Below are 11,200 nucleotides of genomic sequence, written 5' to 3'. Positions count from 1 at the left end.
TCGCAGGCGCCGCAAAGAACCGAGGCTGACCTTTAACTCGAACAGGCCGGCCGTCCGGTGTTATCGCGGTCTTTTCTCGGTCTCTCTCGTCGACTTCAATTTGCCAGTAGCCGGTCTTGAGGTCCATCGACGAAAAGTAATTCGCGTTGTGGAGTCGATCCAGGGTGTCGTCTATCCGTGGGAGAGGGTACACGTCCTTCTTTGTGATTTTGTTCAGGCGACGATAATCGACGCAGAAACGTAGGGTCCCATCCTTCTTCTTCACTAACACCACGGGAGACGCCCACGGGCTGTTGGACGGCTGGATGATTGTCGTCGCGTAGCATTTCATCGACCTTGTTTTTTAACGGCCTCCCGTTCCCGCGTCGAAACCCGGTAGGGCTCTGACGGAGTGGTCGAGCATTTTCTTGTTATGATGTGGTGCTTAGCAAGGGTCGTTTGTCGGACCCGCGATGACGACGAGAAACAGTCCCTGTATTCCTGCAGAGGCGTCGGAGCTGTTGCTGTTGGCGAGCGGAAAGACTTGGGTTTGCGTCGAAGGGTGGCTCAGGGATCGTCGTCGTAGCTTCGTCAGAATCTGAAAGGCAAACGCATCGCTGACGGCCAAGATTTCTTCGATGTATGCAATCGTCGTGCCCCTGCTCAGGTGTCTGTATCCTGGCTGAAGTTCGTTAGCATTACGCTTCCTTTCCTTCATGCAACCGAGCAATGCCCCTTGCGACGCAAATGTCACGGTCTAGCAGCAAACGCTGATCGCTCTCGATCACACCTTCGATGTCTTCAGCTTTTTCGGTGCCGACGAAAATAATGACGCTGGAACGCGGCGGAATGGTCACCTGCTCTTCTATCACATTCAATGTATGGTTCCCTGGCGTCGCGCGGGGCGGGAGAGCTTTATCTGAGGTTAGTGTTATCGACTCGGACCTCAGGTCGATGACGGCGCCGTGTTCACTTAGGAAGTCCATTCCAAGTATTGCATCCCTGGAGCAGTTTTGTAGGATTACAAAGCTCGCAGGATAAGTCCGGTTATTGATGGTGACTCTCGCCGTGCAGACACCAATCGGCGTTATCAGATGGCCTCCAGCGGTGCGGATTTCGGGGCCTTCCCAAGCGGTCTTAACTTTCTTCAACTTCGTGGCGAAGGGCCCACTGATGACGCAATAGTCGGCTCCAGTATCGACGAGAGCGGTGACGTTGTGGCCGTCGATGAGAACGTCGAGGTCGCTAGTTCGTCGTCTTGCGTTGCGGTTGGGTCTCGGCGTCGGGTCACGGCTGCGTCGGTTTGTTCCGCTGCTTCCATGATGCGTCGTCGGGTCTTCTTTGGTCCGCAAGATCTCGTCGTCAGGGGTCTGTCTGGTTCGCGTCGTGCTCTGAAGGTTTCGTCGCGACGTCGTCGTCGTCGGCGGAGGATCTTCGGTAGTTCGTCGTACAGCAACCGCACCTCCATCGGTTGCTGCCCTTAGTTTTCCGGATACGGGCTAGGCGACCGGCCCCGGTTTGGGCCAGTGTACGGCCGGCGGTGCGGTGACATGTAGCGGCCGGGCGACGGCGAGCGTGAAGGACGTCGTTCTTGCCACTAGCGTTCCGGTTAGGTAGTCGTCGATGTCGCGAGGCCGTTCGCCTGCTGCGGTCGCGGCGCGTTGATGGCGAATCCTCGTAGTCCCATCTGTCGGTACTGGCAGCGGCGGTACGTGTGGCCGGCCTCCCCGCAATGGTAGCAGAGCGGGCGGTTGTCAGGGGCGCGCCAGACATCGGTCTTCCTCGGGGTGTAGCGCTGGCCGACAGGTGGCGGTAGGCGCGTCGTGGCGGCGGCGGCGTATGGCCGACAGGTGGACGGTAGGGCATCGGTGCGGCGGCGGCGTCTGGCGACGGTATTGCGGCGGTGTATCGTCTTGGCGTGGGCGTGGAGGAGGAGCATGACGGCGGGCTGCAGCAGCATAGCTCATAGCTTGCGGCTGCGGGTCTACTAGCTGGGGCGCACCGAGTGAATGCTGGATCTCCTGGCGCACAGGTCGGCGATGGAATCTACTTGAGGTTGCGACGAAGGTAGAAGTTTTCGCAGCTCCTCTTGCACGATTGCTCGAATCGTCCCACGCAGGTCGGCGGATCCTAGCGCTTGAACGTCGGCGTAGCTTGTGGTCGAGAGGCTGCAGTTGTATTGCCGTGTTCGCATCTCAAGCGTTTTTTCGATTGTTGTTTGCTTCGGAGACAAATTCTTGACGGTATTCGGCGGATTCCTCATAAGGCCAGCGAAGAGCTTTTCCTTTACTCCTCGCATGAGGAAACGAACCTTCTTTTCTTCAGGCATGTTCGGGTCAGCGTGGCGGAACAGCCGGGTCATTTCTTCCGCGAAGATGCTCACGTTTTCGTTCGGGAGCTGAACCCGTGTCTCCAGCAAGGATGCGGCCCTTTCCTTTCGAACGACGCTCGTGAACGTCTCCAAAAAAGCCACTACGAAAGAGATCCCAGTTCGAAGCGTGGACTCCCGGTTCGCGAGCCATGTCCTTGCTGCTTCTTCCAGGTAGAAGTACACGTGGCGCAGCTTGTCGTCGGCGTTCCAGTTGTTAAATGTTGCGACCCTTTCGAACGTCTCCAGCCAGGTTTCGGGGTCTTCACATGGCGAACCACGAAATGTCGGCGGCTCCCTGGGCGGCTGCATCACTATCGCGGCAGGGTTCGCTGCGGCCGTCATCGTGCCTGTTGTTCTTGTCGCCGTGGCTTTGGCTTATACGGTATGAGGTCCGTATTGGGGGGGTAGTCCTTTCTGCCGGCGGCTGGTTCGAGGATCCGGGTTGTTCCTTAGAGTCGTCTTCTTCGCGGCTTGGGCTCGGGTCAGCGCTCCGCGGTGGCGTCCGGATCATGAAGCAGCACCTCCACCAGATGTCCGTGGTCGTGACGTCGACGAAGACAGCAGTAGGCGTTTGTAGGATGAAACTGTTTATTTGGCCGAACTTGTGGCCGGAAAATGAGAACTAGGACTACAGCAATGCACGCTGTACAATGATAGCGGCGAACAGGGCGTCGTCCGTCGATCAACTGACAAGCGGCCACGCGCGTCGGCTTTTATACAGGCGCTATCGAACTTTCCAAGCAATATCGCTGGTGGCAGCGTAATCTCTAGACAAAGCTGGAACATTCGCGTGCGGGGCGCAATCTTAACAACCGATCTACTACAATCGCGACGCTTCTAGAACACTACTTCGCGGACAGCGTCTAGCGTTGATAACCGTCTCTGCCGGTCAAACCCGAATACATCAAAACAAGACAAGAAGTGGGCGTGGCAATATGCATATAGCAAAGCTCAATAATCTCGTGGTTGGCTTGACTTTCATTATTACGCAATATTTTAATTTTTCGAAATAGTTATGGGAAAATTCCGGGATGTTGCCCCGCCAACCCAACTATTTCTAGTCAAGGCTGGGCAGAGATACTCGGAAAAGTATTCCGGAATACAGATATCGAAATACGATGACTGGAAGCCTAAAATACAGTGATACTCAGATACATCGGCCTGTAACGTAACGGGATATTTCGAAGATACGTTTGCAACAAGACGAAAAAAGTATTCCGGAATGCAGATACAGCAATACAGATACTGCAACACTTTTTTTTTATTTCAGGGATGCTCATACTCCGCAAAGACATTTATAAGTGCAGCACAATGTTCTGAATAAAGTTGCAGCGCATTGAAACTTTCAGTTGATTTATTTATTTATTACAGTACCCTCAGCGTCCACTAAGGCATTACAGAGGGGGGGGGAGAGTTTCAAAGTAAATTATTCATATTAATGATATAATTCGATGTATGAATTGCAATAAAAAGTACACTATTTCACAGCAGCAGTAACAAGCATTGGACACTGAAATCGGCATGCTTTGTGACAACGAAATGAGCCATTTTAGAAATAGCATAGTTTAAGAAAATCACCCGAATCACTAATGAACACGAGTGAATTGAGAAAGAGTATAGATTTATTTTGCACATAAGATCTGCTTTGCAGAGAAGGTTGCTGTGTGAGCTTCTCAAATAGGCTGTCTTCTAGACAGCGTCGGTTCGGCCTCAACACAAGACTCGCGAAAGAAAACAAAAGTGACTCTCTAACGCTGCAGACGAGCGCGATTTCGTGTTATACTGAATAAATACTGGTTTCATAGCCGGATAGCCCTGCAGCGTGGCGATATCTCTTCTCGGGTCATCTAGCTACCGAAACACTTCCGCGCTTACGTTTGTTGTTCTGACCGTTCAGAAGCCGAAGTTGGACCCCATGTTCGGAATGCTCAGCCGTCTGGCCCGGTCGGCGCAGGGTCAGACAGCTGAGGTTCCGCTGCCCATACAGGCCAGCCATAATTACCTACGTGCAATGAAGTCCAATATATCAAACCGGCACAATTCAAGCATTGGCTTCCTAAAATCATGCTCGTTGGGGGTGAGAGGGTTTAAACCCTCCCAAGTCGCTCCTGCCAGCTCTCTAAACAGACGTGGAAACAGGGCAGCTGCTCAGAGCGCTCCATCAGAAACTACAGTAAGCACTCGTCGCCTGAGCCGAAAGAGTCACTATTCAGTAAAGCCGTTACCACCACCGACCGACGCTACCAGTACCCATTTCAGCAAGCCGCAACAGGCGAAGTCGACTCCGGTGGTGGGGGAGCCTGGTACCACAAAATACCGTTTAACGCTTGTAATCAATTAGGAACGCACCCTGAGACGCTTGAGAGGTGACTGAAAGCGCGATAAAGACAACTGCTTTTGGAACTGCCGCCTTTTTGAAAACTCAACGCACGCGAAGCTGCGGTATCCGCGAGGGGGGTCACGAGGTAATGGCTTGCCACCCGAAAAAAAATTAAGCGTACGGCACTGGCCTTGAGAGACAGCGATTTCACCGGCAGAGACGGACAAAACTGCTACGCGATTCTACCGTCTGCGGCGTTGCGCGCATTACCACTTGGGCCATTCTGTGCTTGAGCGGAAACCATCGCCGCCCTTTCTGTCGGCGACCGGCGGCGCGCCTTTGGTCGTCTTGGCACGAAAAAAAAAAAAAAACCGCCATTCCCCCTTGGAAACATGCCTCAGCTGATTTCGGACAAAAAGAAATTACACCATCTTCCGCTAAGGAGACCATGAGGCGATGCGAAACAGCGTTTCGGCATGCCGAGCCCGCGTTTGATCAGTGGAGAGGAGGTGTGTGGAGAAGGGTTTGCCCATTCGCCGCCGTAAGGGTGGCCAGGACGCACACCACCGGATTGATGTTCGTCATCAGCTGCTTCGCATCTAAAAAAAATGTAGCGAGATACCCGTGTCCTGCACAGTATCGCGATGCAAACGATATATCGTAAAATTATTTCACTACTCAGACACAAATACATTTTTCAAATGTATCTCGATACAGATATACAGATACTCAAAAGTATCTCTGAAATACTATCGCGATACGCTTCTTTCGCGCTATTGCCCAGCCCTGTTTCTAATGAAGGCGAAAAAGAGTGCGTTGATTTTACAGGGGAACCTTGTTATCGGGTAAAAAAAAATATTGAATGCGCCCGAACTTATCGCTTAAGGGAGATTTCGGGATTCATGACACAAGCGGACTTGTGCAACGCAAAGTTTTCCGACTATGGACTTGGAAAATGCACATCTTTCTGTGAGAGAAAAGGAACTATCATTGCTTGGCGTGACTCTGCCAGGCTACTCCACCAACTTATCACAGGATCGATGACAATCTGCCATCTGCGTGTGCTCGTCGTATGCTTCACGTTCCCAAGTGTATATTCAAGCGAACTGCTCGAACGCACTGTTCGATCGCTTGTTGCTTTTTTAGCAAGAGCACGGCTCGCGCGTGGGTGAAGAAATGCGTTGCCTTTTTTCTTTATTAAATATACGACGCTCAGCACAACAGCCGTGGTTTTTCTCTACCATTTACAATGTTTCAGACGAAACCAAAGTTTCTTTACGCTGATCTGAAACTGGAGGGGAACCAGTTCAGTGAATATTGTATGAATAAAGAAACAGAAATCTTGATGAATCTGCTGTTGCCTATTTATTTATTCGGCAATCCTTTTTTTGTTTATCTGGTTGACTGCCACGTGTCAGAAACACAGAATTGGCCGGTCGATACTTTCTTTTACACTGTGGCTATGTTTCCCGCTCTTCTCGCCGTCTATAGGAAACCAAGCTCAAGTTTGGGCGCAACGCTCACACGGCGGAGCTATGCTTTACTGGGGGCAGATGGTTCCCGCGAAGGCGGTTTGTCGCTGGATTTGCCAGCGGCGGCGGCAAGGACACATGCACGCATGTACTCCTGATTCGGTTCAGAGCACTGCTAGTCAGCAATAGTTACAATGTAACGCACCACAGATGCAATCCGATAGCTCTGCGCGTGCGCGGATGCAGGGGCGGTAGTGATGTGGCCGTGGATGCCCCCAGTTGCGATAAGAGCAGTAGCGCCGCTGGACGTTTTTTTGGAAGCCTGTAGTCTACCCCTGAATACCGCACTAGACAGAACACATAACAAAAAAAGAAAGCGACGCGGGAGATACCAGTTGACACCAGGAAAGCGTTCTGATGTGAGCAAATCGGCTTGCAAGTGCATCGGTGTTTCATCAACAAGCATAAAATGATCTCCCTTGAAGTCACCGCATATATAGTGAGCTGCACTGCAATCGTATACAATCTCTCTAGCTCACGAGCCAGCAGTTTCTTAATACTATCCGTCACTTGTAGCCGGTTTTGCAGGAGGAGAAGGTAGCGTTGTCTTTAACTCTTGCCAAATCACGCCTGAGCGTCATACCAAACATTGCTCTCCGCAAGCCCCCGTTTTTCACTTTGTCTTTATTGTTCGATTGGCTTCTATTGCCAATACCAAAAAACAGTGCCTGACGTCGGTTTTTTTGCTTTCGGCGACGTAATCATTTCATCTTTATATCAGTGGCGGCATAGGTTCGCAGTACAGTTTATGCGCGGTATACAAGTTAACTAAAACAAACGCAGAAATCACTTTCAATTCGACGTTTAACATAGACAGAATTTAACATCCACATTTGCGAATTCCTTAGTCCCTGAAATGTTACATATACGTTCTAGCAGCATGGATGAAAAAAATAGATCGAAAAATAAGTGCGGCTTGTCTGTCTGTCTGTCTGTCTGTCTGTCTGTCTGTCTGTCTGTCTGTCTGTCTGTCTGTCTGTCTGTCTGTCTGTCTGTACAGTTACAATGTCCCTAAATGTACTTAGCGACATGAACAATAAAGCTGCCCCTACGTTTTCGAATGTGCGTTGAAATTTTCACGCGGGAATGTGTTTGGTCAGAAAAATCTAGCGGCCAACATCCTGAAAACCCCAACTCAGAAAATGATTCTGAGGTGTCTGCATCTTTTCAACAGCGAAGATGTTCAGCAAATCGTTCCTTATATCTCTTATCACGAAACTATAATCATAAACGGGGCTGTGCCACAGCAAATGAGTAAACCCCACTACTCACCACTGGTCGACTAAACAAAAATGAAGGCAACGGTTAGCACAACGGTACGGAACGGGAAAGGCAACAGCAGCTGCGAAAAGACCCCGAAGCGATGAAAGGCCTACGTCAACGACCACCTGCCAATTGATCTATAAGGTGCGAACGCTTGGTTTCAGCGCTGTTTCTGTCTCTGGAGTTTGGACATCTGCGTCGAGTCTGTGACTGTCTGTGGTTGAACTAGAACATGTCTCCGCTGAAAGTTGACATCGACACAACCTAGCATCACAAAGCTAAAGACTAGCAATGACCGAGAAGCAACCTGAATTTATTTGTTTATTTGAACTTTATTTCTTTCTGATACAGAAAGATGAGTAAGAGCTAAAGGGCATATTGCCTGACAGAGGCTCTTACTCCTATGCGCATTCGGCATGCAGGTACAGGCTCTCTCACACTTAGGGAAAACTCGGAGCACGTTGCGAAGTGCTCCGAGTTTTCCCCTAAGTGTGCAAAAGCCTGCACATGTTTTCGATGCGAGTACAAACAATGGAGCAACCAGAGAAATCAATTAAAGATGTATGTACATAAATGTCACTGCAAATAAAGCAATGCAGGTAGAGATCATGCATGAAAACACTTCGCGATACTTCATGAAAACAAACATATTATACAAGCAATTTGATTAGCCTTCAGAATCGTCCAGTTTCGTGGTGTAAACCCTTGCGCGGCTTTGCGCAAGCTTCGCCAATTTGTTGTTTCTGTACAGTTTGCACTTGACGCGAGCTAACGAGACCACCACCGTTTTATCTGATAGTAACGTGATTAAGTTTGCTCAGCGAAGAAAACGAACGATGTGACTGTCTAAAGAACGAAGACCTGTCAGTAATTCGATTTAAGGGCCTCCATACGCGACAGCATTACATGATGACTTTTTGCATGAGTTAGCGTTGACGCCCACGCCTCCGTCGGTCACATGCCGCATCTGATCGGTAGTTCCGTCAAAGCTTTTTTCCTTCATCATTTATGAAGGTAAAGACAGAGAGTATTTTCATGCGTAAAGACATCTAGCAAGGGAAAGGGCACACCTACGCAACAATCTGACGTATTCAAAGCACACCCACGGGCTCTTCGTACGTTTGTTTGATTTCCTCGAATTGCTGAATCATTGACATGTTCAATCGTGTTTAGCCTGACCTTATTTAGCAAGTAATTAAGCTTCGCGTTGAGCAATTACATAGTTATATATTATGCAGGTTGACACTACTAAGAACAAAAAAGCAGCGCTTTCTGTATAGAAGCCCTTGATGGTTGAAATTAATAATTCGTGTGCGATTAGCAATTATTCATTTACGTGTCCCTTTAGGGGTCATTCCAGTGAAAAGCAGCGCCGTTCTGGTTCCAATTGTCAGTCGTGCTACACGGTATGCACGACAATTACACAAAATCGGACTCTTTCTCACTAAGCGGTATAGTGACATTGCCGTTTTGCAAGATGCGAAAGCAAGGCACGCACTGCGAAACTATAAAGCGTGCTGCAATGGCCCGTCACGCGCAAGAAAAAGCTCGACACTGGTGTCGCTGGCAAGAATATAAAACTCGGCTGCTTGCCAGAACATACCTACACAAGACATTCGCTTTCGACTAGCTGTCGCCCTGTGAACGCCAGCTCCCTTTCGTACTCTCAGGATCCTGTCAGCATTACCAATGTTTCCAGCGGTGAGTCAAATCAGAAAGGTACATATGTGATCGCGTTAAGTGTATGAGTTCCTAGCTCTCGCTCGCTGAACTAGGAAGAATACATCGATTAAATTGAGCTCTTCCATGTACAGTCGCACGCCATAGACGAGAAATTCATCTTATTGTATAAAGGACGCCGACGAGCAGGCTGATACAGACACTTCACTTTTAAATGGCAATAATAAGACGACACTATGAGAAAGTTAACTTATGTTCACCGCGCAAATGTTCTGAGGCATTGCCACCCTTTCTGCAGAATTAACCGTAAAGACTATATTACGCCGAATTTGTTATATCCTGCCAAGATACGCAAGACGTAAAATCATTCTCAAATCTGTGTTTTCATGTTCCTAAAAATATAGGGTAGAATAACGAGCATAAACCTTGTAGTTTTAGTATATTTCGTTTACATCATAGACACAGTACAGCTATTCAAAAGTATATTTAAATTTGAACAAGCAAAATACACGTGTTCCCTCAAACAGCAGGCGCAAGCGCTTCTCGTCTACCTGGTCTTCGAATGCCACGCACTTCATGACCACCAGACGAACCAAGCTGGATACGTGGGTGCAGGGTATACAGGCTATAAAGATTCTGGTACTGCGGCTTCTTACGGAGTAAACGAAGCGTACGCTGCTGTGAGTACCCATTTTGTTCTCATTAAGTGTTATAGCTTCAAGCTAAGAAAATAATGTATGTTACCTTTCTGTGGCCTTAGGACTGTTCAGATGAACGCGCAACAACGGGCACGTCGCTCGTCCTCTTCAGCAATAATAGTGCTTCAGCAGTGCGTGAGAAATATCCTTGAAAGTATCTTTCGAAAATAAATAATTGTGAATCCTTTCGAAGAATAGCTCGGGCATTGTAAGATTGTGAAGCAATGTTTTCCTACAGGTTTGTCAACGCGACCAATGTGCATTGCGGAAAACATATGTGATTCCCCTTCTCTTTCGCAGCCGCCTAAGCCCTACAGTTTCGGCTACGACAATGTGGACGAATACGGTAACCGACAGTTCCACAGCGAGCAGGCAACTCCAACAACGCCAAGACCGGCTCTTACGGCTACAGAGACGCGAACGGCCTTTATCGACGAGTGAACTACGTGGCTGACGCGTATGGCTTCCGGGCCACAGTGGACACCAACGAGCTAGGCACCGCCCCTGGTGCAAGCGCAGACGCGGTCTTCAACGCTGTACCAATCGTCCCACCAGTTCCATCAAGTGCTGGACAGAGCGACGTGGCACCTGCAGCTTACGGTGCACACGCGCCAGCACCATACTCCGCTGGCGGCTACGGTGGTTACGGTGGGCACGGATACAACGCGTACGCAGGCGCCGCTGGAGCTTATGCGTCCGCCCCTTACGGGCGTCACGGAGATGTTGCAAGCGGTCCAGCGCTTGGTGGATTTGCTTATGGCGGCCAGTCTCCCTATGGCTACGGTGGCGCCGGCTATGGTGCAGGACACAAGGCTAATGTCTATGGGGGTCCTGTTGGATACGCAAGCTGGCCTTCCTCTCATCACGGATTCCGTCGTCGTTAACGCATTACCTTGTTATTAAGATTGCGAAGCGATTCATTTGCCAGTGATCGATGACCAACAGCACTGACTTACGCCAACCAAACATAACGAACGCAGGGTCAAAGAACTTTTGCTCATTCTCTGCCATAAGCGTCGATAGTGATGTTAAATTTTTTGGCTTTGACCTAGTGTAATAGAAACGCGCGGAATACTAGGTTCTACTAGGTACTATTTTACACGAACTGGTACAAATAAATGAAAAAGAAATGTCTCAACATGCTCCGAAAAACATCGTTTTGAACTCCTTCTACAGGGAAATGAAATGGGAGAGCGAATGTTCAGAAGCGGAAAAAAGACACAGGTAAATACGTTATTTCTATTTTCAGGATTACGATAACAATTCAATATGCACTAAACGAATTAGGTAATGGTTACATAAATGAAGTGATTTAGCAATCCATGACCATCGCCGACTGGTGGTAATACTGTACAAT

This window comes from Rhipicephalus sanguineus, chromosome 3, assembly GCF_013339695.2.
Source record: "Rhipicephalus sanguineus isolate Rsan-2018 chromosome 3, BIME_Rsan_1.4, whole genome shotgun sequence".
Classification (NCBI taxonomy): domain Eukaryota; kingdom Metazoa; phylum Arthropoda; class Arachnida; order Ixodida; family Ixodidae; genus Rhipicephalus; species Rhipicephalus sanguineus.
This window is presented reverse-complemented; position numbering follows the sequence as displayed.